At 35.2% G+C, this 5,662-nt stretch overlaps 1 pseudogene; it reads left to right on the forward strand.

Moving 5' to 3' along the window:
* The first annotated feature begins 1,957 nt into the window (after positions 1–1,957).
* Positions 1,958–3,332, forward strand: LOC100617173 (60S ribosomal protein L5-like; annotated as a pseudogene).
* Positions 3,333–5,662: the final 2,330 nt, after the last annotated feature.

The following is a 5,662-nucleotide window of genomic DNA, read 5'->3' on the forward strand; positions in this document are numbered from 1 at the left end:
TGTTTAGACATTCTCAAATCAATGAGCATCTCCTTTTATTCCCAGTTCTTAAGTATTATAAGAAGTACTAATAAATATAGTGATGTAAATGGAACATTTCTTTATAATTTTGACCTTCTTGTATTATATGCTTAATCATGGTTAAAAGTTATTTGGTTAAAGGTAACTAGGCTAAATGGCATGGACATTCTTAAGTTAATTGTGAATTCTTATCCAAAATGGTTAAAATAATTAATAGCTCCAGTAAAATGCATGGCTGCTTTCATTCCACTCCATCTCCAACAGTAACATTTCATCTTATTTCATCATTGCCAGTTATATGATGTGACATGAAATCTCAGAGGCATTTTAATTTTTTCTTTAGTTTATTATAACTTATTTGGGTTAATCTTTCATAAGGCTATTAGTAACTCACAATTGATCATTTGAGTATTATTTGCTCAAATCTTTTATGATTTATAATTGAGATGTGTCTTATAATTCTTTGTATTCATTCCATAGGCAGAAGACATATATATAAATAATACTTATATATGCATATATGCTCATAGATACTAATGTATGCTAATATACAGAATTATACATGTCAGAAATTTTACATTCACAATTTTTCCTTCTTTTCAAAATAATGTTAACTTTGTTCATAGCACTCAAAGCCATCTAGGTTGTCCAGTAGATAGAGCACTGGGTCTTAAATTAAGAATATTCTCTTCCATATTGTTTCTGTCTTCAGAATTGCATTCTAGGTTCTGATATCATGTAGGATGACTTTTCCTATAGCATCTTAGGTCACTGTATCCTTTCTCTTAACTCTGTGAAATCTACTCAGCTAAAATTTAGAGGTGTTTTGATCTGCTATAGCTCAAAGAGAAGAAATGCAAATGCTGACAATATTATACCATAAATATAATTAACATAATGTGATAAGATACATCACTTGGAATATTCAAATATTTCTGGGGCACTGACTCAGTAATTGAGATTTTACTTTGGCGAAGGTATAAAGTAAACTAGAAGCAGGCTGGACATTAGTAAAACATGACTTTTAATTTTAAAGCTACTTTGAATAACCAAAAATTGAGTATACTGTTGTCCCAATATTATTTCAGCCCATATTTGGACTATGACTATTCCTATCTTCCACAGTGAATGATAAGAAATTTTAACAATCAAATAATTATCACCTCTTCTCTCTTTAATGCACTTAAAATAATATGGTTTCTGTTAGTATTTATGCTTTGTTTATAGGTCAATACACTCAAACCTGAGTGTCAAAATATGATAGAATAGCAGCAGAGATACATTGTGGGTAGATGGTGAATTAGAGTAAGAAGCTTTAATACCTCTTTAATACCTTCCACCACCAGCCCCAACCACACCCCCCCATAACACACACAGATAACCAAAAATAACTCAAAATAATCATTGCTAAAAGTGGCAAAAAGAGACTGGAATCAGGAGTGAAGTTGAATAAACAGTAATAAATAGGGAAGAAAGTTTCTAACTTTCCTGGCGTCAGGCTTAACACCATAGGTTTTCAAGGCAAGAATAGAGCAAATGAAGTGAAATCAAAAAGATAGCCCCTGAAGGTATAACTGACAATCTCACCTTGTTTGCTAAATCCCTGAGTTCCCATCCTAAAGAATATCAAATGGAAAACACAGGTAGGAGGCCAGAGGTATATGCAGTGGTCTGCCCTTAGCTCCAGAGCCTACAGCTGATGTATAGCTGGAGATTGAAGGAGTGGATAATACAGAGTCTAAAGGCTCTATGACCTGAGGGCAGGAACTCAGATCTCTCAAATAACAAATAAGGAACTTTTGAGGTCTGAGAAATGGTCTAAATTCTGGCTTTATTCCAGACTTGACAATGGGAGAGGAGGAGTGAGGAAGGGACATACACTGTTGAGGTGGTGGCTAGGGACTGGATCCCATCAGCAGAGGTCACTCCCATGACAATGGAGTACCTGGCTGCTGCTACAGAAAGAGGTGGATGGTCTGCTTGTGGTTGCCCAGGCAGAAGCTGCTCAGAGGCTCTGGTTGGAGTCCTTAAGATCAATCAGAGGCATCTCCAATACTTGACTATAAAAACTAGAATAACTAAATAAATCCCAGAAAAAAAGTAAACACACTCAAAACATCCTAAAACCTGAGGTAACATATCCCAATACACTACAAATCCTGAGAAATAACAATAATAATATGAAAGACTATTGGTCTGGATGCTTAATTTTAAAAACAAATAAATAATAATGATCAATAAAGGAGAAAGAACCTAAACATTGATATCTATTATATGGTCAGAGGAGGCCTCAGCTCAAACTCAGTGAAATAAAAACACAGATTTCAAAAATAACAAAGGAATACAATAAATAACCACAAACTCAAAAAAAGAGCCATTGGAACAGCTTTGAAAAGACTTGGAAAAACTAAATGAGAGTGGAGGGTGCAGGTCTCCTTCAGCAGAGTGGGGTTTGTTAAAGTTGTCAAGAATAAGTCCTGAAACTCTGAAGGAGAGAGGGGAAAACAGATTATTATGTACAGAAGTTCTTAGTAATCCAAGATAAAAATAAATATAACACACCAAAATCAGGATGATAGTTCTAGCCACCAACAGAGGTATCATCTGTCAGATTGCTTATGCCGGAAATGAATGCGATATGATTGTCTGTGCAGCTTATGCACATGAGTTGCCAAAGTCTGGTGTGAAGGTTGGCCTGACAAATTATGCTGCAGCTTATTGTATAGGCCTGCTGCTGGCCCACAGGCTTCTTAACCGATTTGGCATGGACAAGATCTATGAAGGTCAGGTGGAAGTGACTAGAGATGAATAAAATGTGGAAAACATTAATGATCAGCTTTCACATGCTACCTGGAGGCAGGTCTTGCCAGAACTACCACTGGAAATAAAGTCTTTGGAGCCCTTAAGGAACCTGTGGATTGTGGGTTGTCTATTCCTCACAGTACTAAATGCTTCCCTGGCTATGATTCAGTAAGTAAAGAATTCAATGCTGAAGTATATTGTAAGGACATCATGGGCCAAAATGTTGTGGATTATATGTGTTTTCTTATGGAAGAAGATGAAGATACTTACAAAAAACAATCCTTAGAGTACATAAAGAACAATATCACTCCTGACATGATGGAGGAGATATAAAAGAAAGCTCATGCTGGTATATGGGAGAATCCAGTTTATGGGGAAAAAAACCCTAAAGAGAAGTTAAAAAGAAAATATGGAACTGCCCCAAAATGTCCCTTGGCCAGAAGAAAGATCGAGTTGCTCAAAAGAAGGCAAGTTTCCTCAGAGCCCAGGAGAGTGCAGCTGATATTTAAAACATCACGATCTGTAATTTTCTATGAAGATTTTCAGATTAAGACAATAAACTTAATGAATAACAAAAAAAAACCTAAATGAGAGAGTTTGAGGAAAAAATAGAACAAAAAATAAGAGCAATGCAAGAAAATCAAGAAAATTATAAAAGATCCATCCAAGTGGAAAAAGATCCAGTAACTCCTGGAAGAAAATAATATGGTAAGAACTGGAATTAGAAAACGAAAAGCTAAGAATTTCCTAAGACAACTATAAAATAATAAAGCAAGTTCAAAGGAATGAAATAATAGAAGATCATATGAAATATCTCATCAAAAATATAATTGACCTAGAAAATAGTTAAAAGAGAAAATATAAGAATATTTGGTATCCCAGAAAGTTAATATTAAAAAAAATAATTTAGATACCATTATCCAAGAAATCATCAAGGAAAACTGCCCAGAATTTCTAAAGCCAAAGTGCAAAGTAGACTTTGAAAAATCCACCAACCACCATCTCAAAAAGGCTCAAAAATGAAAATGCATAGGAACATCATTGCTAAATTCTGTATTTCCCAGGTTAAGGAGGAAGTACTGTAAGCAGCAAGAAAAAAATTAGATATTGTGGATTAATAATCAGGACAATATAAGACTTAGCAACTCTAAAATAAAAGAATATAGTTCATGGAACATGGCATTTCATAGAGCAAAAGAATTGGGCTTATAACCAGGAATAAAATATCCATTAAAGATGAATATTTATTTAATTAGGAGTTTCAACTCTTTCTTAGGTGAAAATGAGAACTTGGCAGAAAATCTGATCTAGAAGAAACACAAAAAGATAATTAAAGACTAATTATAAGCAACTCAAAAGGCCAAAGTGTTTGAAACATGTATGGGGATATATCTCTTATGGCTCTTATGGGAATGACATCATTCCCTGGGATTTTTGAAAGGGCATGTATGGACCAAAAACTCCAAGTCCATGTGAATGGAATGAAATGAGATGAAATGATAATGGAATAGACTGGGAGAAGGCAGGGTGAAATGGTTATTATCTCATATGGAGGAGGAATTAGTGAATGAATTGCCATGGAGAAGGGGTGGGAGTGAAGGGTTGGTAATACAAAAATCATCCTCTCATCATAACTGGAATAAAGAGAGAAAAACATGCACAATTGGAAGGGTAATTATCTTCCTAAGATATAGGAAAACAGGAGAGAAGGGGGCTAGGATAAGGGAAGGACTGAAATTCCCATTAGTAGACTGAGGGAATAATAAAAGGAAGAGTGTGTTAAGAGAAAGGAGGGCAAGGGAATAAATGAAGATAGATAAAGGAGGGATATCTAGAGGGGAATATATATCAAGAAGTGGGGAAGGGAGTAAGGTAAGGGGATAAGGGAGAGACTCGGAGAACAAGGTAGGGGAGGGAGTTTTAGAATTAAACTCATATGAAAAAGTAGGAAGGAATGTTTGGGGGAATAAGGAAGTGATTTTTGGAAAAGTGTAATAGAATAAGAATCTAAAAGTAAAGGGTAATGGACAGGAAGGGACCTTTAGAAAGATGGGCCCAGTTGGAAGGGGTATGGCAAAGGGAGAGGCTTAGGGAGGAAATCTCTAGTGTAAATTGGAAAGGTATTAGTCAAAGGAAATTGGACATCTGAAGAGAGATATGGCAGAAAGGAAAGAAGAAGGAGAAAAGTAGTGAGGAGAAATGAAGTAGAGGGAAATGCATAGGTAGTAAATATGACACTGAGTGTTAATTGGATGAATTCACCCTTGGGAAGAAAATAGATATCAGAAAGGATCAAAAACCAGGGTCAGAAATGTTTTGTTTACAAGAAACACTGAAAATGAGAGACACATATAGACTGAATGTAAAGGGCTAGAGCAGAATAAATCACGCGTCAGGTGATCCAGAGAAAGCTGGGATAATATTCATGATCTCTGACCGAGTTGGGGCAAAAAATGTATATAATTGGAAGGGATAAACAGGATAACTATATTGTGTTGGGAGAGTACTATAGATAATGAAGCATTATCAATATTGGACCTACATGTACCAAGTATTACAGCATCCAAATTTTTAAAGGAAAAATTAAATGAGTTACCAATGAAAATAGGTAATGCGATAATTATAGTGGGGGACTTAATTTTCCCCTCTCAAAATTAGATAATTCTAACCAATAAGGCAATAATAAAGAAGTTAAGGAGATGAATGCAACCTTAAATAAGTTAAATTGGATAGATTTCTGGAGAGCCTGCACCCACCTGCAAGAGGCTAGTAGTAAATCTAAACCTGAGTATGTACATACTACATACAAACATAGTTTCTGGTAAGACAACAATGGCTT

The sequence above is a fragment of the Monodelphis domestica genome, chromosome 2 (assembly GCF_027887165.1).
Source record: "Monodelphis domestica isolate mMonDom1 chromosome 2, mMonDom1.pri, whole genome shotgun sequence".
Classification (NCBI taxonomy): Eukaryota; Metazoa; Chordata; class Mammalia; order Didelphimorphia; family Didelphidae; genus Monodelphis; species Monodelphis domestica.